Source organism: Eurosta solidaginis, chromosome 2, assembly GCF_040869045.1.
Source record: "Eurosta solidaginis isolate ZX-2024a chromosome 2, ASM4086904v1, whole genome shotgun sequence".
Classification (NCBI taxonomy): Eukaryota; Metazoa; Arthropoda; class Insecta; order Diptera; family Tephritidae; genus Eurosta; species Eurosta solidaginis.
The window spans coordinates 158,967,451-158,994,318 of NC_090320.1; positions in this window are offsets into that span (position 1 = coordinate 158,967,451).

Consider the following 26,868-nt stretch of genomic DNA (forward strand, 5'->3'; position numbering starts at 1 on the left):
TAAAATCCTGTATTCTCGAAGGTACACACAAGTTCTATTGTTTGTTGATTTTGGCAGGCCATATACCACAATTCCACTTCATTGTCGATGCCATCTAATTCATAAAAAACTTTGGCATCCACAAGTTTGCTGCTAATGTCTTCAATACTCATATTTTTTAAAATATTTGGATGCAACGCAGTCAATGAAAAGGCAGGATTATTTTGCTCCGAGAACCTCTCATTAAGGGAACATACTAGAGAGTCTAGATAAGGTACAAAAACTGCTCGCCGGTAATACTCTAAAATAGATGTAAAAGGAACTTTCGATCAATTTGTTTGCCTTTCCACCACTCTCGGCATGCTCATTTCAACAGAAACACTTTCAGCCAGCTCAGAAGCATCTTTGAATATGTTATTGAATACAATATCAGTGGTCGATCTATGCGCTTGCACTAGTTCCAAAATTCTAGTTATGTGTTCGGCGCATTTTATAATGTCATTTTCCTTCGATTGCATTTTATTCGCTACGGGCTCAATAATAACAAAATATTTGGAAATTATGCAAAGGCATAAAATAAAGACAGATTTACATGACGCGCTGTGCAACTGATACGCGTGCTTTCTAGTGGCCGCATTTCCCTCTATACTTAGTTTTTCTAGAGCCATAACTATTGGAACAAAGTGATTATTAAAATCGCTTATACTGGCATATTTTTCCGACCATCGGGTTTCACAAAGCGAATGGATATTGGGCACGTACTCTCTGCGTATAGGTGATTCTTTAAAGAAAACGATTATGTCTTTAATTGTGGAAATTGTGTTCCTTATTTCGGGAACCTTGTTCAAGTCATTGATTACTAAATTAAGTCTATGGCTTGCACAATGAAAATAAAGGCTTTTCGGGAACGACTTCTTTAAAATTTGTTGGACACCATTGATTTTACCAGCCATGGTAGCACATCCGTCAAAGCAAAGTCCAACGCATTATAGAGGGTCAAGGTCTAATGCGAAAACAAATTCCCTGATATTATCAGCTATTACTTCTGCCTTCATGGACTTGAGTTCTACAAAGCCCATAAATTCTTCCCGAATAATCATTTGCCTGTTACCTTCAATCTTTGATTTTAGGTATTCATCTCCAGATTCTATTTACAGCATCAGTAAGCCGTGTAATATGCCTGGAAAAAGGACAGGCAGTCTTTCAGTTTTGGATTCACACTTGTTTACAAGAACATGTATCGAGAAATTACCCAGAAAGTTCATGAAATACATATCGTTACCTTAACTCACAAAGGCCTTAACTGACACATTTTTCGAAAATGCGTTTTTCACATAGTTTAGTATGATATATTTATATAAACCCTCACTACAAATTTTAAAGTGTTGCTAGCAATAATAACTGAGATATATCAAATTAACAAAGCTTTATTTGCATGCGTTCAATGTAAAAAAATTTTGTTTTTTGTTTCTCCTGTAAAATTCTTTTCATGTCAGTTAGGGCCATTGTGAATTAAGGTAACGGTATGTACCTATATAAAATTGACTTCATTGTTAAACTTTCCCCGTAGTGGAATATCATGTGTACCACAAAAAATGATTGCAGACAAAATAGATTTTAAAAAGGTTCTATTTTCCGCCACAATTTTATTGTGTCCACTTTGCATTTGTACATCAACTGGTTGTTGATTTAGAAATAAGTGTGCTGACTGTGCTGCTTCCTTATGTACATTTGACGCGGCGTGGTTCTTGCTGTATTCATGTATATTCTTATACTTCACGAAAGGTCGAATAACAAAGGAACTTACAATCCCACGTATTTTTTGTGGTTTAAATAAGACACAATACAAACAGAAAGTTCCTTTTAGCTTGCTTGAATATACCATCCATGGTTTATACATTTCGAGCCACCTATAATTAAACTTTCGTTGTAAATGCTCAGCATCAGCTGAAAAATCATAGTGCGCCGGTGGTACCCAACAGTTTAGAAGGAGCTCCCTTTTTTTGGAGAAAGTTATTGAGCTTCGGGCATTAAGCCATTCCCTAATGTCATTTTGATGATAATTTACAACTCCAATATTGGTTGCCACAGGTGATTTCGCTGGATATTCCACACTCTGATCAGAACTAGTTGGGCTATGTCTTCTTTTTGAAGCTGTATTAACAAATAAGGGTTATGGTCTAATAATTAAACCTTAACTAATAAAAAGATACTTACACCCAGAGGTGCAAAAAGCTTTCTTATATCCATAGCTTATATTTTATGTTGCACTTGCCAAAAAATTACAAAGAGTGATCGCAATTGTCAGCTGTTTTAGCTATTTACGTGTAATCGATGGTTATTGATATTGTCAGAGATGTACAGCAATAGGTGCGTTTGTGAAAAATAACAATTGAAGGGTCAAATGCATTTGTCATTCGAAGTTATCAAACCAAATCACGATTAATTGAATTTGGCTGATCAACTTATGCAACTGCATGAAAACATACCAATTATTAATTGGACTTTTAAAAACTAATAAAAACTTCGAGATCTCTGGTATTCTAGGAATTCTAAAAAATGATTGTTGTTGATTTCTTAAATCTCAGTTTCATCCGTTAGGGGGGGGGGGGGGGGGGGGCGGCAACGGCGATGCATTGATTTTGGAATAAAAAATACTTTTAAATTTGAACGTTTTCAATCATCTGAGGGTATGATATTTGAATATTTTTTTATAAAACTTTTCAAAAAATAATGGCTTGGTACCGATTCAACGATCACCAGGAATGTATTGATTTTAAAATGAGACTATGAATCATCCGTAATTATCTCATTAAAATTATCTTCAGAACGTCTTTTGGGTTTTCTCTTTCGAATGTTCGGACATTTTGGCGAGATGTTCAATTGAATAGCAACTGTTTTGCATTCGCTTAAAATTGTTTCCCATTGGTTCCTGATCAATTTCTGATCAGCTAATAAGGCATCTAGATGTCGGACCTCGACATCTATGGTGGCGTCTCTCGTTTGGAGGACCACGTTTCTTTCATTAATGGTAGTCAGTATTTTGAAGCAAGCAGCTCACAACTGCCGGACGCTTGCGGCCAAGTATCCTCTGGGTAACCGCTAAACATCCGTTTAGCGGTGAGCTAATGTGAGAAGGCGACAACCTGGCTAGGCCACTCTGACATAATCGGTTTAAGGGCTAGCCGGGTGAGATCTCATCGGCAGCGTCTGTACACCTCTAGGTGCGGCTGCAAGCGGGCGTCGGTCTTGGAGGAAGCGGGTCGCTATATAAACGTGCAAGTAATATTTTCACCCTCGCTGAGCGGGTTGTGCGCTGGGCGTGGGACCCGCCACGTAAAACCATACTCCAATGAAAGATAACAACAAGCCTCGGATAAATACACTCTCTATTGTCGACGACCATGGCAAACGCTTGAAGGACAATGAATTGAGGGCATGCACCTGGAACGTCCGCTCCCTGAATGGGATTGGTGCAGATGCCCGGCTGGTTGATGTCCTCGTCAAAGCAAAATCTGACATCACCGCCATCCAAGAAATGCGTTGGACGAATCAAGGAAGAAAGAAGATGAAAAACTGTGACATCAATTAGAGTGGCCATACGAATAAGCGCAGTTTCGGCGTCAGATTCCTGGTGGGAGAGAGACTTTGTCGCCAAGTGCTGGAATTCACGCCTGTGGACGAGCATCTCGCCGCTATCCGAATAAAAGCAAACTTTTTTAATATATCATTCATCTGCGCCCATGCGCCGACAGAGGAGAAAGACGATGAGGTGAAAGACCCGTTTTATAAACAATTAGAACTCCCATACGAGCGCTGCCCCCGACATGATATAAAAGTCGTGTTTGAGGACTTTAACGCCAGGTTGGCAAAGAAGGTGTTTTTGGCCCTACAGTCGGAAAGTTCAGCCTACACAATGAAACTTCTCCTGACGGACTGAAGCTGATTGAATTTGCCGGTGCTCGAAACATGGTCATATCCAGCACGAGTTTCATGCATAAAAAGATACATCAAGCTACATGGCTGTCTCCTGATCGAAATACTCGCAATCAGATCGATCACGTTGTGATAGACGGACGGCATGCCTCCAGTGTTTTAGATGTGCGCACGATCCGAGGACCTAACATCGACTCGGACCATGATCTCATTGCAGCCAAAATACGCACCCACCCAAAGCGGCTAAAACCAAGGAACAAAAAAAACCAAGGAAAGCTAGACGTTGAAAAGCTTCAATCACAACGGACTGCCATTGATTTCGCAACTCGACTCTCACACCTGCTCTTTAAGAGCACAACTCATCCTGAAGGAATACAGGAGCAGTGGGAGCATATGTCCAAAGCACTTCATACTGCCGCCGAGGAAAAAATTGGTTACCGGCGGCCATGAAAATACAACTGGTTCCATGAAGAATGCCGCGTTGCGACCGAAAGAAAAGACGCTACATACAGGCCTACGTTAAAAGCGAGCGCAACAAGAGGAGTGTGTGAACGCTATCGTGAGTTGAAAAGGGAATTGAGACACCTTTACAGGAAGAAAAAATCAGAAGCAGAAAGGCGTGAGTGAGAGGAGCTTGAACTGGTAGCCACCAGGAATAATGCCCGAAAATTTTACCAAAAAATACGGCGACAGACGGAAGGTTTTAAGACCGGGGCAAACTCCTGTAGGAACGAAAACGGCGACCTTGTAACTGATGTCCAGAGAGTGCTTAGAATATAGAGGGAATACTTCTCTACTCTCCTAAATGGAGGCAGCAATTCACCGCGCAGAGATGAACAACCTAATCCCGCAATCGATGATGATAGAATATATGTCCCTCCGCCCGATTATGACGAAATTAGAATAGCAATATCCAGATTGAAAAACAACAAGGCCGTGGGCGCTGATGGATTGCCTGCGGAGCTACTCAAGTACGGCGGCGACGAGTTGGTAAGGCGCATGCAGCAGCTTCTTAGCAAAATATGGGCGGACGAGTGCATGCCCGACGGTATTAATCTAAGTGTTCTTTGCCCAGTCCACAAGAAGGGGGATACTGAAAAATGCACCAACTATCGTGGAATCAGCCTTCTTAATATCGCATATAAGGTCCTTTCAAGTGTATTGTGCGAAAGATTGAAGCCCACCGTGAACCGGCTGATTGGACCTTATCAGTGCGGCTTCAGACCTGGTAAATCTACCATCGACCAGATTTTCACAATGCGCCAAATCTTGGAAAAAACCCGGGAAAAGATAATCGAGACACATCACCTCTTCGTCGACTTTAAAGTTGCCTTCGACAGCACGAAAAGGAGTTGCTTATATGCCGCTATGTCTGAATTCGGTTTCCCCGCAAAACTTATACGGCTGTGCAAAATGACGTTGAGCAACACCATCAGCTCAGTCAGAATTGGGAAGGACTTCTCCGAGCCGTTCGAAACTAAACGAGGTTTCAGACAGGGTGACCCTCTATCGTGCGATTTCTTTAATTTGATGCTGGAGAAAATTATACTAGCTGCAGAACTTAACCGCACTGGAACAAATACTATAAAAGCGTGCAATTACTGGCATATGATAATGACATTGATTACATCGGCCTAAACACCCGCGCTGTTAGTTCTGCTTACTCCAAACTGGAAAAAGAAGCGGTAAAAATGGGTTTGATGGTGGCGCATACGCGCATTGGCAACCACGCTACTGTTGGCAGCCATTTATTTGGGAACCAGCATAAACACTAGCAACAACATCAGCGCTGAAATTCAGCGAAGAATCAATCTTGCCAATAAATGCTACTTTGGACTAGGTAGGCAATTGAAAAGTAAAGTCCTCTTTCGGCGAACGAAAATCATACTCTACAAGTCACTTATCGTACCCGTCCTGCTATATGGGGCAGAAGCATGGACCATGACAACAATAGATGGAGCGGCTTTGGGAGTGTTCGAGAGAAAAGTTCTTCGAAAGATTTATGGACCTCTACAGCAGCGGCGGCGCTGGCTAGGCCATCATATGCGAATGAAAGATGATGCTCCGGCCAAGAAAGTGTTTCTATCGGAACCCGCCTATGGAAGCAGAGGTAGAGGGCGGCCCCCACTCCGTTGGAAGGACCAGGTGGAAAAACATTTAAACTCCCTTGGTGTGACCAACTGGCGCCGGTTGGCGGAGCGAAGGAGCGACTGGCGCGCCTTGTTGGATGGCCATAACCGTTTAGACGGTTAAGCGCCAATTAAGTAAGTAAGTATTTTGAACCAAATTGAGGACAGCAAGATATATTCGAACTTGTTGATGTACTTGACGATGCCGGTAACATCTCCGTAAGCTTGCGCAGTCAAATTTGGCTTTTGTCTGAACGAATAAGAAGAGAGCTCGGTACATTTTTTTAAGATGTCCCATCGTTGTGGACTACTGCTGAAAATAGTAAAATATTTTTGTACAACTCCGAAGAAAGTAATTGCAGCAACATTGTGCAGCATCAACACCACATAAATTGAGACTGTGGGTTGCACAAGGCGAGTAATCAGCATTCGAGTTTTTGTCGAAAATGTGACGTAGTGCTCCGTTGTAAGGTCTCTTCATATTGGCGCCGTTATCGTACCCTTGTGCACGACAATCTTTTAATGGGATTTCATGTTTACCTAGAGTATGGCAAATTAGATCAACGATTTTGTGACCAGTTTTTTGTTACAATTCACGAAAGCCAAAAACCGTTCTTCAAGGTGTGCCAGGACAACAAATTTTAGGTCGATTTAAAGTATTGGTGCTTAACAAGCGACATGGTAGGCAATAAAAAGCATTGCTACTGGCACTCCACACTAACCAGTCACGCTCCACTTTCTCTCCATTTGGCAAAATTCTGTTTAACAACGAGGTAGGAAATGCCTCGTCATGAATCACATGGATAAATAACAGGACACTTTTGATGACCTCGACGAATTATTTCATTGACTTCTTCAGATCGCAAAAACTCATTATTCACGGTACCAATATCGAAGTCGTTTAAATAGTCTGGACTTTGTTACAGATTTGTTGGTATTGTTGGAAGACATTTTGAAGATGAACCTTCATCAGTGATACCACGAAAACTTTACGATTTCGGATTCATATAAACATACATTTGCATATGAAACAAGTAAAGACTCTCCTGAAATAAAAAAAATGTTTTAGTACCTCTAAATCGCGAGCCCCTTGAGAAACCCCGGTCCCGGGGGAATCCCCCCATTCCCCTCCCTTTTTGACGGGCCTGACTGCGACATTTGTGTAGATCCCTTGTGCATGATCTTTCAGCCTAATTTTGTATGTGTAGGCTTTTAATGTATCTAAGTACCTCTTCAGGCTTTTTACTCCATATCACATAGGGATTAAGAGTCACACCACCTACATAAATGGGAGAGCCTCTGCCCTGCCAGAGCGACGCATTCGCAAAGAACCAGCTCACAGAAACGATATCGTAGACCACAGTGTCCCGCATAGTACCAGTGATAGTTCGTAGGTCCTCCCTGATCAGATTAATGAGTTTGGCTGATATCTCCTTGCCGGAAGTATAAACAGTTTGGCCTGTCTTTCCCTGGGTAGTCAATCCAGTTACGTCTGAATTGTTTTGTTTTCCAGTTACTTATGGTTTCCCTGGTGTGTGCTTTTGTGAGTACACAAAATGCCTGAATTATAAGGTTATATGCATGTTCATTACCTTCATGACCCTGAGCTTAGGGGACATTACGTCACGCAGTTGTAATGTGGGATTTTCTATGCATTTTGTATTACTTTCATATGTCCTATCATGCTTCCTAGCTTCAACTCTGAAATATTTTGAAGTCTTAGTGCGCCTAGTGTTGCCACTTGCTCTATCACAATAGGGAAGGAAGATATTCCCACTAAAGTACCAAGTGCATAAGCAGGGGACGTTCTCATCGCACCTGTTATGCCAATTCAAACTTGTAGATGTAGTTTGCTTAGTTTTGATGTTGCCGTTCTGCCACCAAACTAGGGAAGCATAAGTGACTATTGGCTTTACAACAGTATTAAATGTCCAGTATACCATTTTTGGAGATATCCCCCATGTTGTGTCGTAGACTCGAGTACAGGCGAAGAAAGCCCTTGTTGCTTTGCTTAGGATGTTACCTGTGTCGATAACCTCGAACGCGCTTGAGAACGTGATGACCCTTGATTGCGCTTGTAACGAACGGCTCCGCTCGTCGGAGTGGGTAGGTTACTTTGGGCCTTCATGTCACAGTGCTGACAATAAAGAAAAACAAATTTGCGTACTCAATTCTAAGACACGGAGTGTGATCCGCATCACCCTCAATTATCCGTAGCTTACCGGGCGCTCGAATGCATTGTTAATGTTCTGAATTGCCTTAATAAGGCTGACTAATTCGTCCTACCGTCCGTCTGTCCTAGCTCCATAATAAGATTCATCACACACTAATTCTTCTTTAACAATTCATTGTTTATTATCCACAAAACTCTTGATAACTTAATTTTTATTACAATTATGGGGTGTACAGATTTTGGGTGCCTAGAGTGAAAGGAGTTGTAGGTGCTCACATCATCGAGCATATAATTTCAAAACGCTATCCACAAACCCATCTCTTGAGAAGTCTCTAGATCCTAGCTTGCCGAAGCTGAATAGACTTGAACCCTTCTAACTACTTCCTACACTTCACTGCCTTCCCCACTCGTTACCCAACACCAATTTCTCCCAATCCCGTTTGACTTATGTCTACGGCTTTTTAAGCAATTATTTCAATTTATTAATTTATTTATTACGACTCATAGAGCCTAGATCAACACTTAAAAGCATTATTGCCTTAATTAACACTGTGTACTATGTATGAAATTGAACTTAAATTAATATTTGAATTTGAAACAAGAATTTGAATTTGAAACGTGTATTTGAATTTGAAACATGAATTTGAATTTGAAACATGAATTTGAATTTGAAACATGTAACACAAATTCATTCGAATCCTAATATTTATTTTATATTCATTGATTTCGCGTGAGCATATAATCTTTTCTTAAATAAGTTATTATCACAATTCTTAATATTTGCAGGTAATTCGTTGAAGCATTTTAACCTTTTGTAAAAAATACTATTTTTTTAGACTCCGTTTTGTAATAGGTAATTTAAAATCTGCCTCGTATTTCTGTCATGAACCTCGTAGTTAAATTTAATACTTGTTTTTAGATAATCAGGCAAATTTCCGGTTTTTATGTGAAAAAATATTTGCGGTTTTACGCTCATCCAATTCAAACTTTGTAGCATATCTTTAATGGGAGTATCAACACGTTTACCTAATATAAAGCACAAAGCTTTACTCTGCATTTTTTGTAGTTTATCGATTTGCGAATCCTTCCAGATAAAGAAAATAGTAGAACAATATATGAAGTATGGCTCAATTATGGACCTATATAATTTTGCTTTATAATATCTACTCAAGTTTTTACAGGTCCTTTGAACGAAATATATTTTTTTTAGCTATTTTACCTGTTATATAATCAACATGGCCATCAAATTTTAGTTTGCAATCTATTTGAATGCCGAGATATTTAAGCGTCTGCACCTTTTCAATTTTAGTATTATTTATTTTAATATTTTCAAAATCAGCAATATTCTTCCTTGTTATTACCATATATTATCACACAGCCAAATATAGAGAGCATCTAAATCACTTTGCAGTTTTTCTCTTATTTCATGTTCATTCCTACCATTTATGGAAATTTGTACATCATCTGCAAATAGTTTTATGGTACTGAATTTTAATATAGACTTAATATCATTAATATAAATGTTAAATAAAATTGGAGCTAGCACAGAGCCTTGGGGTAAACCAATTTTAACGTCAACTTCGTCCGATAATGCTGAACCAATTATTGTTCTTTGCTTACGATTTGTTAAGAATTTATCAAACCAGTCTAATTCAATATCTTTAATACCAATGCTCAGGGGCGGGGAGTAGTGTTTTGGGTGTTTGAACCCCTCCCCCTTGCCACGGGATCATTTGATTTTTTAGGTCGTTACAATTCAAATATTTGATGTTTTTATGTCTATGTTAATAAATTTCTCTATAATTCTGTTACGTATTTACTTTGTTGGTGATATTATATTTTTAATATGCAAGCATATGTATGTACGAAGTGAACACTTATATTTTAAACATATACTGTTTCATAATAATTCTGTACATGTTAACTTTTACTATAATTTCATAAAGAAGTTTCCTTGTAAATTTGCCTAACGATCATCTACATACATATCAGAGAACAGCAAAATTCGAACACAAACATGTTCGATTACATTCGGCAACATGCTCGTGTTCAATGATCCAACTTGTTTAAACGAACATAACCGACATTGATTTAAAATCAACCAACTTATTGCATGCGTGAATATAATCAATTCAGGCGTTTGCTCGTTTGCCTCAACTGCGATTACATTCATCGGAATGAAAAGGCAAATATGAAAACTCCATGCGTCTGAATATTTGCATGATTCTTCTCCCCTTACGTCACGGCGACAAGCTACATATATATAAACATACATATAAACTTATTGCTTATGATTCTGTTTGTTTGCCGAACTAAACGATACTAATTCTCGTACTTTGATTTTATTCTCCACATTTAAATAATGTTAAATTTACAGCATTTTTTCGAAGTACACATTTCCTATTTTGAAAAATAATGCAAACTTGACATTATTTTCCATGTGGAAAACACATTATTATAATGTAATATCTACATTTTTTCATATCAAAAACACATTTCAAAATTCAAAAATGTAAAATTCAAATAATTTGATAAATGAAAAAATAATGTGTTTTTTACATTTTAAAATGTTTTTTTCCGTGTAGATATGACTTTTTTAAATTAAATTTTTTTCTATTCGATTTCTTTCTTTTGAATTTTATTTACCTATACGTTAGATCTCATGCATAGGCTCAAAGAGCGTGAATTCTACTTATTCCTGAAGGAGGTACTTCGGTTTTTTTATCAATTTATCTATGATTAATAATACCAGAATGCGATTCTGTGTTTCACCAGTGTTACCACGAAAACTTTACGATTTCGGATTCATATAAACACACATTTTCATATGAAACAACTAAAGACTCTCCTGAATTAAAAAAAAATGTTTTAGTACCTCTAAATCGCGAGCCCCTTGAGAAACCATGGGCCGGGGGAATCCCCCCATTCTCCTCCCCTTTTGACGGGCCTGACTGCGACATTTTTGTATATCTCTTGGGCATGACTTTTCAGCCAAATTTTGTATGTGTAGGCTTTTAAAATATCTTAGTACCTCTTCAGGCTTTTTACTCCATATCACATAGGGATTAAGAGTCACACCACCTACATAAATGGGACAGCCTCTGCCTTGCCAAAGCGACACATTCGCAAAGAATGTGAACCGGCGTTTCATCCTCCAGCTCACAGAAACGACAAATTAGAGTATCGTATAGATTTAACTTAGTAAGGTGATATCGTAGACCACACTGTCCCGCATAGTACCAGTGATAGTTCGTAGGTCCTCCCTGCGCAGGTTAATGAGTTTGGCTGATATCTCCTTGCCGGAAGTATAAACAGTTTGGCCTGTCTTTGTCCTGTGCAGTCAATCCAGTTACGTCTGAATTGTTTTGTTTTCCAGTTACTTATGGTTTCCCTGGTGTGTGCTTTTGTGAGTACACAAAATGCCTGAATTATAAGGTTATCTGCATGTTCATTACCTGATGTCCCGGATGTCCGGGAACCTATACTAACAAAACCTTGTTTTTGGCCCCCAGGTCATTAACGATTTCAATGCAGTCATCCACTAGCTTAGACGTAACTGTGTAGGATTGCAAGGCACGCAGGGCCGCCTGCCTGTCCGACATAATGTAGATGATCTTCGAGGATGAGCCTCTCCGTAGCCATTCTCTACAGCAAACTTCTATTGCTTGGATTCGATTTCTTGAAGTTCGGCCCATAGATGCCAACGCCTGTTCTTCCGTCATCAAATTTCGATCCACCCGTGAACCAGACCTCTAAGTCAGGGTCATTATAAGGATTCCCTGTTTCCAATTGGGTTCTGTCCACAATGGACACTTGAAAGTTCCGGGAGATTCTGAGCTTAGGGGGCATTACGTCACGCAGTTGTAATGTGGGATTTCCTATGCATTTTTTATTACTTTCATATGTCCTATCATGCTTCCTAGCTTCAACTCCGAAATATTTTGAAGTCTTAGTGCACCTAGTGTTGCCACTTGCTCTATCACAATAGGGAAGGAAGATATTCCCGCTAAAGTACCAAGTGCATCAGCAGGGGACGTTCTCATCGCACCTGTTATGCCAATTCAAACTTGTAGATGTAGTTTGCTTAGTTTTGCTGTTGCCGTTCTGCCACCAAACTAGGGAAGCATAAGTGACTATTGGCTTTACAACAGTATTAAATGTCCAGTATACCATTTTTGGAGATATCCCCCATGTTTTGCCGTAGTCTCGAGTACAGGCGAAGAAAGCCCTTGTTGCTTTATTTAGGATGTTACCTGTGTCGATAACCTCGAACGCGCTTGAGAACGTGATGACCCTTGAGTGCGCTTGTAGCGAACGGCTCCGCTCGTCGGAGTGGGTGGGTTACTTTGCCCTTCATGTCACAGTGCTGACAATAAAGAAAAACAAATTTGCGAACTCAATTCTAAGACACTGAGTGTGATCCGCATCACCCTCAATTATCCGTACCTTACCAGGCGCTCGAATGCATTGTTAATGTTCTGAATTGCCTTAATAAGGCTGACTAATTCGTCCTACCGTCCGTCCGTCCTAGCTCCATAATAAGATTCATCACACACTAATTCTTCTTTAACAATTCATTGTTTATTATCCACACAACTCTTGATAACTTAATTTTTATTACAATTATGGGGTGTACAGATTTTGGGTGCCTAGAGTGAAAGGAGTTGTAGGTGCTCACATCATCGAGCATATAATTTAAAAACGCTATCCACAATCCCATCTCTTGAGAAGTCTCTAGATCCTGGCTTGCCGAAGCTGAATAGGCTTGAACCCTTCTAGCTACTTCCTACACTTCACTGCCTTCCCCACTCGTTACCCAACACCAATTTCTCCCAATCCCGTTTGACTTATGTCTACGGCTTTTTAAGCAATTATTTCAATTTATTTATTTATTTATTACGACTTATTGCCTTAATTAACACCAGATGGCGCAACACTGAATAAATGTAATTGGAAAAAGGAATAGAAGTAGCAAATTTGCCAGTCAAACAAACCACCTATAGCTAAATGGTTAGCACAGCATGCCTAAAGCGTACTGACGATGAAGGCTTAGCACCCTTCGAAATGGATCTATCTGCGCAGCTATGGCAGGTTGTCTGAAAAATTTTCTACTTACTATTCCAAAAACAAAATACAATTTTTCAAATTTAGAAAAATTTAAAAATAACAATAATTATCATTAGAAAAAAATTATTGTTCTGGCCTTGAGCTCGAATCGAACCTTGAATCATTTATCAATAGGCCGATAAAAACAAAAACAATTGTTAATAAACCATGAGCACTTGGGAATGTCAAACAAAGTACTTGACAATAAACAAATCCAACATTATCAGTGACTTGCAACAGATGGCGCAACACTGAATAAATATAGTTGGTAAGAAGGAATAGAAGTAGTAATTTGTCAGTCAAACAAACCACCGCTGTATAGCTAAATGGTTAGCACAGCATGCCTAAAGCGTACTGATGATGAAGGCTTAGCACCCTTCGAAATGGAATCTATCTGCGCAGCTATGGCAGGTTGTCTGAAAAATTTTCTACTTACTATTCCAAAAACAAAATACAATTTTTCAAATTTAGAAAAATTAAAAAATAACAATAATTATCATTAGAAAAAAATTATTGTTCTGGCCTTGAGCTCGAATCGAACCTTGAATCATTTATCAATAGGCCGATAAAAACAAAAACAATTGTTAATAAACCATGAGCACTTGGGAATGTCAAACAAAGTAATTGACAATAAACAAAAATTCACCATTATCAGTGATTTGCACCAGATGGCGCAACACTGAATAAATATAATTGGAAAAAGGAATAGAAGTAGCAAATTTGCCAGTCAAACAAACCACCTATAGCTAAATGGTTAGCACAGCATGCCTAAAGCGTACTGACGATGAAGGCTTAGCACCCTTCGAAATGGATCTATCTGCGCAGCTATGGCAGGTTGTCTGAAAAATTGTCTACTTACTATTCCAAAAACAAAATACAATTTTTCAAATTTAGAAAAATTTAAAAATAACAATAATTATCATTAGAAAAAATTATTGTTCTGGCCTTGAGCTCGAATCGAACCTTGAATCATTTATCAATAGGCCGATAAAAACAAAAATAATTGTTAATAAGCCATGAGCACTTGGGAATGTCAAACAAAGTAATTGACAATAAACAAAAATCCAGCATTATCAGTGATTTGCACCAGATGGCGCAATACTGAATAAATATAGTTGGTAAAAAGGAATAGAAGTTGCAAATTTTCCAGTCAAACAAACCACCGCTGTATAGCTAAATGGTTAGCACAGCATGCCTAAAGCGTACTGATGATGAAGGCTTAGCACCCTTCGAAATGGATCTATCTGCGCAGCTATGGCAGGGTGTCTGAAAAATTTTCTACTTACTATTCCAAAAACAAAATACAATTTTTCAAATTTAGAAATATTAAAAAATAACAATAATTATCATTAGAAAAAAATTATTGTTCTGGCCTTGAGCTCGAATCGAACCTTGAATCATTTATCAATAGGCCGATAAAAACAAAAACAAAGCAAAATATATTACAGAGTTAGGCAGCCTTAAAAATCAGCTTTTTATATGTAGGTTTGTGTCAAGAAAGTAAATATCGATATTTGAAAAGATTGTTGGATTTACAAAAAACTTTTTCTATTAATTATAAACAAATAGAGTAATATTTGTTAACAAAAATAGGCCTATGCACTGCGGCTGATCTATACGAATCGATTCATATAACTTTTAATGATTTTACGTATGCTAACTATGCGAAACTGCCTGTCAATTGATTGTATGGAAATTTTGTGAGCGTATTAATATATAGATAGTGTGTTATATACTGCCTATGCAATATTTCGACCTAAAATCGAAAACGTTTTTGGGTCGCTTTTTTCGTTTAATATACAACGTGAAAATTTCCGATGCAATCAAGTTGCATTTAAGTAATAATAAATTAAGTTGAAATATAAGATAATATAATAAAATAAAATAAGAAATATCAAAATAAATTAGCATAAAAGACAATATACAAATTTTAATGTTATATCTTTGTAGCAAATTTATATATTTTTTGTTCAGTGTAAGACGTGCTATATCTAAAATGAGCATAAAATCTGGAAACGCAAAAAATATTTTTGGTCAAATTTGCAATTAATTGTTATAAATAAATAAATTTAGTGAGTTTGAACAAAAGTTGACTCATTATTTGTGATTTCATGCTTTTTCGAAAGCGACTAAAATAAAAAAACAAAGAATCTGTTAAATAAAGACCTATGTATTTACGTGTAAGTAAAATTTGTCCAAAAAAAATAGGCCGATTAAGTTATTACTCCTCTTTAAAGTTTTTTTATGCGCTAACAATTATTTTAGAACAATTTTTTAAAGATTTTGGTACAGACCAATATAGATAAGTGGAAACAATGGGAATCAATATTTTATTTGAACTGAAAATGAGAGAGCCAGTAGTTCTCTCACCATTTGGCCGGTACGAATATGTACATTTGTGTATTAGTATATAGATAGTAGGGTAATATACGGCCTATGCAATTTTTCGACCTAAAATCGAAAATGTTTTTGGGACGTTTTTTTCGTTTAATATACAACGTGAAATTTTCCGATCCAATCAACTTGCATTTAAATAATAATAAACTAAGTTGAAATGAAAGATAATATAATAAAATAAAATAAGAAATATCAAAATAAATTAGCATAAAAGACAATATACAAATTTTAATGTAATATCTTTGTAGCAAATTTATTTATTTATTATTATTGTTCAGTATAAGACGTACTATATATATAATGAGCATAAAGTCTGGAAACGCAAAAAACATTTTGGGTCAAATTTGCAATTAATTGTTATAAATAAATGAATTTAGTGAGTTTGAACAAAAGTTGACTCATTATTTGTGATTTCATGTTTTTTTTGAAAGCACCTAAAATAAAAAACAAAGAATCTGTTAAATAAAGATAAGCACGTCTTATACTGAACAAAAAATAAATAAATTTGCTACAAAGATATGATATTAAAATTTGTATATTGTCTTTTATGCTAATTTATTTTGATATTTGTTACTTTAATTTATTATATTATCTTTTATTTCAAATTAGTTTATTATTATTTAAATGCAACTTGATTGAATGGGAAAATTTCACGTTGTATATTAAACGAAAAAAACGACGCAATACGTGTAAGTAAAATTTGTCCAAAAAAATAAGTCGGTTAAGTTATTACTTCTCTTTAAGGTTTTTTTGTGCGCTAACAATTATTTTAGAAGAATTTTTTTAAGGATTTTGGTACAGACCAATATAGGTAAGTGGCAACAATGGGAAACAATATTTTATTTGCTGAAAATGAGTGAAGCAGTAGTTTTCTCACCGTTTGCCGCGTACGAATATGTACATATGTAGATGAAACATTTGAGCAACGCGACAATGCAACTGTTGTAATTTCGAATTCAGGGGGATTTGTGAACATAATGGGTCCTACAGATGGCAATTTCGATATTCGCAGAGATTTTCGAATTTACAAAAAACTTTTTCTATTAATTATAAACAAATAGAGTAATATTTGTTAACAAAAATAGGCCTATGTACTGCGGCTGATCCATACGAATCAATTCATATAACTTTTATATGATTTTACGTACGCTAACTATGCCAAACAGCCTGTCAATTGATTATATGGAAATTTTCCTCATAGCACTAGACTCCATTACATTTTTTTCATAGTCCCTGTTTATTTATCACAAAAAATTTTTTTGGTGCACTGGTTTCTCTAACTATCAAAAAAACGCTGGTAAAGGGAAAAAGGGGTATGACTATGGCCAGAACTCCTCCTTCTCCAAGTTATGAGCTGCCCAGGTGACATGGCGCTCGTGCTTCTTATCCCTCCCTGCCTTGACATCTAATTTAGCACTAATCGTTGTAGATGTCCCTATGTAAACACCACTTACCACTTCACTTCGTTACCCTCCCTTCTTTCATCTTCTCCTTCGTGATTTTTTTTTTGCGAAATTTTTAGCTTGTGGTGGGAGAGTGGAAACTGTACGCAAGCGGTTTCTCTCCCAGCAAACGTACTTATGCCTCCAAAATGTATAATCTACGATTTCAGAATATTTTCATTATTTAAAATTAATTAAGTCGAAACTGAAAACCTATGCTCTGATTCACCTTTCGAAAAAAGGGGTTGAAAGGATTTTCTTGAATCTTTCGATTCGAAAACTACTATAATTTTGGAATAGTGATATTTAATGAAGTTTTTGATTAAATAATTTCGGCATAAGCTTTGCTTTGCCTCGGAAGAACTTTTCTTTAGATAAGGTTGTATGTACATACAAAAATGTTCACATACTTTTCATATGTACACCAAATCCTTTTTAAAGCCTTTAACAAATATAACTTTTTATTTTTACTTATTAAAATATTTAAATTAGCATTTACTAAACACTTTTCTCTTATAACAATTAACACACAAAAAAAATTTCCAACTTACCAAAAAGGTTGATGAGGTTTTGACGTCCGTCTCGGGTGAAGATCAAATCCAAAAGAAGGAATGTCGATCACCGGAACGAAAGCCAAACCTCATTCTTGTCTCTTTTCTTTAATTTCCTTTGATCAGTATAGGACTTCCGTCATATGGAAATCAGATTAAAGTTTAACGAAACTCTACTCTATTAAAATTTGGAACTAGGATGATTTCGCATTAATACGCTGGAAATGAATTGCTTAAAAAATTGAAAATTCTGAAATCGCACATTACAAAATATGAAAATAAATTAGCATAAAAGACAATATACAAATTTTAATGTAATATCTTTGTAGCAAAGAGAGATGAAACATTTGAGCAACGCGACAATGCACTTGAACTGAAAATGAGCGAAGCAGTAGTTCTCTCATCGTTTGGCGTGTACTAATATAAACATATTGTGACGAATTTATCCTCTTATTGCAACCCTCTGCTAAGTTCGAATCACTAAACTGTTGAATAAATAACTCCAATATTGTATAATGGAAAAATGGCCTTTATTAAAATACTTCACAACAACACTTATACTTTGCAAATAGCTTGCTTAATGACCAACTGACTGATAGATTAAATGAAACTCTACTATTGCCCGACAGATTGCGTGCTTAATCAAAAACTGCCCATAGCGCCTCTACCGCTGATGCTTTTATACTGTGTGATTTCCTCGTGGTATCTTCTAGGCGCTTCCAGAATTTACTTAGTTAGTTATAAATTTCTCAGCTACAACTACAGATGTATAATTTTTATAGCTTCTCTCATACCCCATGCGTTTGTATGTGTGAGCGACACATCCACAATCACAATTGCATACCTTTAGGAGCATTTCAGATAAGATATCTGCATGTGCTTGTGCGTTGCTCTCAGCTCCGTGTACCTAAATGTGTGTAGACATAATGATTGTTTCGTTTATGTAGATACATAATCAGCGGTGGGCACCACTACATTTACACAGTTACCAAATTGAGAATGTGTTAGTAAACAAGAACGCGCAGCGAGCACGAAAGCAAAATCAATTATTTATTTAGTTTGATTTCAATACTTGAGTGGTGAACACGTGTCACACGCACTCTTTGGTTCTCTGTTTTAAGCGCGCGTGCGACACTTCTTTATTGTACGACCATCGAAATCAAACTAAAAGAGTTGTCGTTGATTTTGACGAAGTAGCCATTGTGCTCTCGCGATCATTTTTACCACTTAACTTGCCAGTGATGTCAATATGCATGGTATGCCATGGTACACTAACTTTAGAAATAGGGTGCAGTTCTGCTTGTATTTTGCCTGAATTTGAATTGGATAGCTTACTGTTATGCAGTTTTCAACAAATTTTCTAACGTATTTAGACATATTATTGAACCAATAGTATTCGTGTATCTTTTCAAGGGTCTCCTCTGGACCCAAGTGCATGATGTATTCATGCACATGGTTAATCACAGACCACCTAAAAAGTCTTGGTACGACTGGTAAACATTTTGTTTTACCTTTTCTTTGTATTTTCCTATATAATGTTCCTGCGCGTAGCTCATACGAATTTGCCTCATCTCTGTTGAGTTCATTATTTTTTAACTTACAAACAATGGAAGCCACCTCTGTATCTCGTTGTTGCTCGGCAAGAAACTAGTCTTTTGAAATTTCTGGTAAGTTAATATGCTTTTCTGGAATTTTCACAATAGGAGGGTTGTCAGAGGGCAGCGGATTACGAAAAAAGAAGTCTGCATGTGCCATCCGTTTGCCTTCTGCTTACTCTATTACACAGTCAAAAGATTGAAGATAAGCCCACCAACGATGGACTCTTGGCGTTAAGTCGTTTTTGGTACGAGATGCTTTAAGAGAATTACAATCGGTGACTAAAAAAATTGGTGTCCTTGCAAATAGTGTCGAAAATGTTCAATCGAATTAACGACGGCTAAGGTTAATAAATCGTATGAGTGATACCTAGATTCTGCAGGAGAAGTTCGTTTACTAAAATATTCGATAACATGAGGTTTATTGTTAATTTTTTGCAGTAGAATAGCACTATATCCATCGGCGCTAGCATCTGTATGCAATTCTATTGGATATTGCGGATCAAAAATTGTTAAAGCTGGTTTATTTGTCAACAACGAAATTATTTTTTATCGTGTTACGTACAGGCTGTCGGATAACGCCGGAGCTCTACTGGTGTCTCTTCTCTCTGCTCTTCTACTCCTACTGCATCCGCTGGGCATGCTCGAAAAACACTGGGTACGCTTGCGTTAATGCACGAGCTAGCTCGCCGGACTATGGGGTGGTTCTTGTGCCTTCGCTGCATGCCAACCGCACCATACAAAAAAACTCGTACCCTTCATTAACTAGGAGGCGATACTGTGGTTCCTCCCCCTCTCTCTCTTCCTCGCATCCGATGCCGAGGAGAATCGCCACTGATGTTGTATGGCAAGCATTCATCTTCCCTCCCTACCATGGTCGACATTGGCCGTTTGTGCTGTCGACCCCAACGATTACCCACTGCGCTTTTTACAAATCCCTCATTCTGCCCCTCCTAAAGTCTGAGTCCGTCCGTCGATGTCGCCCCCGCCCAACACGTAAGTCACGCTTTTCGATGATCAACAATTCATAACATTATATTAACTACCATAACTTACATACTAAGTGTATAAATTCTTGTTGGAATTAAGCGCTAAGCCTGTTCAAACGGCCGCATATGCTAAATAGTAATGTATAATAAATCAATGAAATATCAATGTATTAAAGACACTAGCCTATATTAAAAGCTGCTAGTGATTATATTGTATGAAATCCTGCGCTATCTCATCCACGCATGCCGAGTTTTGGCTCTTCTATAAAACGCGGTGAGAACACACCTTCGTATGCGAATCAATCAAAATACCAAACAAATTGTTGGGAGACGCCAGGCTCTTCGTGGCCAACTGCTACATACACCCCCGCAAACCCTACAAGACGTCTTGTGCAGGCCCTTGGTTGCACTTTTCTAGCGCGCTCGAATCACCCTACCACTCCCTTTGGTTCTGCCAGCGTCTGTGCGCTTCGCTCAACAAACAAAAAATTAGTTTAATTACTCGTGAGATAACGCCTTCACATGAATTAAATGAAAGCAACAAAATAGGAGAAACTAACACAAGAACTGTAGCACAACAAGTCATAGAACAAGCATATTTGGTGGTCATTCTCCACGGTGGATCACTCTTCGATTCATTGCCGAATTCCTGTCACATCACTCTTAGATCACAAAAATGTCTTCACGTTGTTGTGGAGCGCAGGTTAAGAGCACACCTGACCGCGTTCCTAACTATGAATTTGCTTAACCGCTGAGACGCGTGGCTTAAGCGCCAACGCAACACTTAAAACTAAAAAAACCTGTGCTGACTGCTCCGCCGTTCACTGCTCCAGTTGATACTTGTTATTTCGTTATATATTTTCGCTGCTGTTGTACACGTGCACATGGATGCAGTTCAGCGACGGCACTTTCAACTGGCGCTGGCCTCGTGTGCGCGCTCAGCAAATTGTCGCCTTCCTCACCGCCTCCCACTTGCTGGTGATAAAATAATTTGCTCACTACCAGGGCGCGCAATCCAGCCGCTTGCGTGATGTACGCTCTAAATTGGGAGAACAAAATCAGAGTCCCTCTTTTGTTTCTGGTGGCTGCTCACTTACCTTAATCTTTGCGCTTGCAATGGGCATTGCTCCAATCAATTGGCGGATATTTCTTGCGCGTCAGGCAACGAAGCGAAAAAACTCTAACTCTTACAATATAAGTAAGCTTTTGGATAAAAAGAATTAAGGATAAATTGAGATATTAAATTTGAGACGTGAATCCGACCGCGCTGTTAATCAAGAAAGAATGCGGAAGTTGGCCGTCGCGGCTTATGTATTTTCCAACAGCTGATATGACATACGTCACATGGATGGAAGCGTTTGGAAATGGAATAACAGAGTTACATTATTTTGGTACTTTATGTTATGAAGCTATTAGGGTGACCGCAACAGATCTGGCAATCGTTCTGCGTTTTCAGTTATGTTTTGCATCAGTATTTTGTAACTCTGACTGGTGAATTCGGGAGAGGAGAAGTCTAGACAACGCTTCTGTTCGTTGATCTCTTCCATGTGCACGCGGCCCAACGCGTCAGGGAAAATATTCTGGGATCCTTTCCGGTGCTCTATCTTGAAGTCAAAACCCTGTAGCTTGAGACCAAGCGCCCGGAAAGGTCCTTCTGTCCCATCAACCACTTCAGACTCATATGGTCGGTGATGATGGTGAATGGGAGACCCTCCACATAAGCCCGAAACTTCTTCACACTTACTACTGCGGCTAAGCACTCTAACTCCGTTATAGTGTAGTTTCGCTGGGCCGAGTTAAGCTTTTGGGACATATATGCGATGGGTCTCTCATTCCCCTCGTCATCTTTCTGGAACAGGACACTCCCAATTCCTTGCGTTGATGCATCGCATTGAATATAGAATGGTTTACTAAAGTCCGGGTTAACCAATACGTCTGCTGACGTTAACGCACCTTTCAAGTCATTGAAGGCCTTCACCGCGGACTCGGACATGGCAAACGCTTTTCCTTTCCGCAAGTAGTCTGTCATGGGGGCCGCTATGGTGGCAAAGCTTGGTATAAATCTCCGATACCAACCACACATGCCGAGAAAACGACGCAACTGCTTACTCGTCGAAGGGGTGGGGAAATCAAGTACTGCCCGTATCTTCGATGGATCTGTCTTTAATTCACCCTGACCGACGATATAGCCGAGATACTTTAAGTCCCTCTGGCAAAACTTGGACTTCTCAAGGTTTATAGTCAGGCCCGCGCTGGCGTGGTATTCCGCTACTTCCGAGAGGTGTTCCAAATGCGATTCAAAATCTGGAGAGCAAATGAGAAGATCGTCTATATAAATGAAGACATTCCCTGTCAAGCGAGACGGAATGATCTTGTCCATCAGGCGGCAAAGTCTCTGGCTTGCGTTGCACAGTCCAAACGGCATAACCTTGAACTGATACAACGGTCGGCCAGGGACCGTGAATGCCGTCTTTTCTTTTGACGAACTCTCCAAGGGGATCTGCCAGAACGCGCCTTTAAGGTCTATCCCGGATATAAAGTAGGTTTCCCTAAGACAGGACAGAATGCCCTCGACGTGCTGCGTTGGATACGCGCCCTTTTTGGTAAGCTCATTGAGTTTCCTCATTTCCACACATAGACGCTTCTTCCCTGGGTTCTCGACGAGGACAATAGGGGAACTCCACGAGCTATTACTTTCTTCGATGACATCTAGCCTCAACATCCTATCAATTTCCTCATAAGCTAATTGCTGTTTTACTGGTGACATTGGGTAAAACCTTTGTTTTACAGGGACAAGGTTTCGATTACATGTTCCATAACATGTGTTCGCCCCAAGCCCAGTTCGGTGAAAGACGGGAATAGCCTCTTCACTCTTTCTAGCCTATATTGTTCCTCCTCAGAAAGACTGAGCTGGTTCTCGTCCCCGATCTTCAGTTCTGAAACTACTGCGGGAGTAACCCCGAATGTGTCCCAGAAGTGGATTCCGAGATACAGCTCCTGCTGCAGACTCGGTGCAAGATAGAGAGTCATAATCTCCGTTCTCCCTCTCCAAGTCACCTTGACTTCCACTTTACCAGTAATGGATTGAGACCTCCCGTCCGCCGTTTTCAGCCTCTGGTCTAATCTTTTAACTTTTTGCTTAAACCTCTCACTCCACATGGTTGCGCCAGACCCAAAGCAACTTATTGACGCACCGCTGTCCAGCAGACCATTAACCTGTTTTCACTCTATTTCCACGTTTACATAAGGCCGTCTGTCTTCTGCATCTCGGATGACAGTCTCCTCAATGGCCTTCCGCTCCCTTTTACTGCTTTTTGTACTTTTACGAATGCGAAGGATTTTTCACCAGTTTCTCTTCGGCAATTCTTCCTCTTGCCCATCAGACACGTCTTCGTCTTGCCCAAATATTCTCCGCCTAACAATTTTATACCGCTCCTGTCTTTCCTGGAGCGACATGTGGGCCGGCGACCTAAAATCTGGTTGGGATCGGCGGTTACCTGTTCTTGATGCTTCTAGCTTAATTTTTCCGGGGCTAAACTCTGCTGACAAGGCTCCCCGGTTTTCCCGCCAACCTTCCTGTTTTCCTGACAACCCTCGCACAACACGCACTGCACGTTCGGAATGCCGCACTTGCAGCACAACATCCTATGCAGTTTCCCATCGCATGAATTTGCATGCGACCCGTTCGTGTTAAGAGTTGGTGTAACTTTCCCAAGATCTTTCCCAGTAAAGTTCCCCCTACGCTAACCCTGGAAAGCTTCTACGGCTTCTGTCGGCTCATCATCCAGCTCCTCGACAGCTCTCCTTCGGAAAAGCTTCGGCTCAAACTCGGAAATATGTTTCTCTGCTCGGCGGCATTCTTTACGTAAGTCTTCCAGCGACTCGATCCTGCACCCGAAAATTAGATTTTTGATTTTTGGCTTCAAGTTCCTCCTTATGAGGTTGACTAGACTTTGCTCTGGCATCCTTGTCTTCAAGGTCAGCTCCAATCCTCTAATGGCGGCATAGAACTCCTCAAATATCTCGCTATAATCTTGTTTCCGTTCATTCATCGCCTGCCGAATCTCCTCATCACATTCAGCATTCCGGAACTGTCCCACCATGGCTGCTTGAAACGAATCAAAATCCACTCTTTTATCCCCGGCATGTTCTTCGGTATATAACCAATACCAGCCCTGTGCCTGTCCGTCCAATAGCAAATAAAAGTTTGCGAAGAGATCTTGGGGAGAGATGTCGTGTTTTCCCCGCAGAGTCTGAATTCTAAATAAGAACCGTTCAATCTTTATAGCTTTGGGCCCCCATCAAACTTAATATTCCAGTCGCGTATGGTTTTGGTAGTGCCGCTCTCAAAACGCTGACTTCTTCTGCCCTTTTGTTCCTCCGATGGCGGTGTTATCCCACGATAAACGTCTGCTCTCCCTCTGCGTTGAGGTGAGCTGTTGTCCTCATCCGTTGCGAAATTGTCGCCGGCCTCTGTTTCCGCTTGCCAGCCCCCTGATTCGCTTCGGAGCTACCCTGTATACCACACTTTTCCAAATTCGACAGCCTATTTGCCAGACCGTTCATGTCCTTCCTCAGAGTCTGGACCACTTCCTTCACCGCGTCTGATGTCGACCCACTGACATCCATCTGGTACTGAAAGAACATGAGCTGAAACTTCTGAAGCAGCTCATCTCCCCCAATCCCCGAAGCCACGTCCCGTGTATTTTGTGGAATGTTAGAATTGTCCACTTCTTGCTCCGAAGAACCTGTTTCCCCGTCGAGCGGTTGAGCTGGCGGAACCTGATCTTCAGCACTCCCCTGCTTCTCCGTATTACTACGGGGGCCTTTTTTTGGATTAGTCATCTTTTGCTTTTTGTCCACAACATGAAGGTACCATGTTATGCAAGAATTTAAGTATGTATTTACGTTTGTATGTGATAATTTATATATGTGCGTAATTAGCGTGACCTATAGTCATTAGATGCGACCTCTGTCCTTTTCCGTTCTGCGTCAGTCAAAAGTCAAAATGTCCCATGTAATTTAATTCCTAACCTACAGCTGCAGACACTTATGACTGGACTTCTGAATGTCCAATCATGATATCTATACAACCCCATTTGCCCACACCTATCGGTACATTTACCGGCACCAATCGTGGCCATGCAAGCTACCAGACAGGCGGACTTGGGTGGGACTTTTCCTCGACATTATTGCCTAGCTCTGACTTAGCCAAGACAAGCTATCTGAAGAAAAGTTACCCACCTTTCCCCCCTTTGATACTGGAATTCTACACAATCTCATGGCCCGCTCTTGTCCATGCGAGATATCAGAATTCCTCGAAAAAAAAAATGTATTTAAAAAAAAAACCAAACATTCACAATATCGCTTCCCATACGTCCGGTAATTCAATTTATGTGAAGAGCACCACTGCTTAGTGGGCCCCACGTTGGGCGCCATTTTGTTACGTACGGGCTGTCGGATATGCCGTAGCTCTACTGGTGTCTCTTCTCTCTGCTCTTCTACTCCTGCTGCATCCCCTGGGCATGCTCGAAAAACACTGGGTACGCTTGCGTTAATGCACGAGCTAGCTCGCCGGACTATGGGGTGGTTCTTGTGCCTTCGCTGCATGCCAACCGCACCATACAAAAAAACTCGTACCCTTCATTAACTAGGAGGCGATACTGTGGTTCCTCCCCCCTCTCTTTCTTCCTCGTATTCGATGCTGAGGAGAATCGTCACTGATGTTGTATGGCAAGCATTCATCTTCCCTCCCTACCATGGTCGACATTGGCCGTTGTTGCTGTCCACCCCAACGATTGCCCACTGCACTTTTTACAAATCCCTCATTCTGCTCCTCCTAAAGTCTGAGTCCGTCCGTCGATGTCGCCCCCGCCCAACACGTAAGTCACGCTTTTCGATGATCAACAATTCATAGCATTATATTTACTACCATAACTTACATACTAAGTGTTTAAATTCTTGTTGGAATTAAGCGCTAAGCCTGTTCAAACGGCCGCATATGCTAAATAGTAATGTATAATAAATCAATGAAATATCAATGTATTAAAGACACTAGCCTATATTAAAAGCTGCTAATGATTATATTGCATGAAATCCTGCACTATCTCATCCACGCATGCCGAATTTTGGCTCTTCTATAAAACGCGAAGAGAACACACCTTCGTATGCGAATCAATCAAAATACCAAACAAATTGTTGGGAGACGCCAGGCTCATCGTGGCCATCTGCTACATACACCCCCGCAAACCCTACAAGACGTCTTGTGCACGCCCTTGGTTGCAATTTTCTAGCGCGCTCGAATCACCCTACCACTCCCTTTGGTTCTGCCAGCGTCTGTGCGCTTCGCTCAACAAAAACAAATTAGTTTAATTACTCGTGAGATAACGCCTTCACATGAATTATATGAAAGCAACAAAATAGGAGAAACTAACACAAGAACTGTAGCACAATAAGTGTTCAAAAAAAATTTTACATTTAACAAGTCATAGAACAAGCATATTTGGTGGTCATTTTCCACGTTAGATCACTCTTCGATTCATTGCCGAATTCCTGTCACATCAATCTTAGA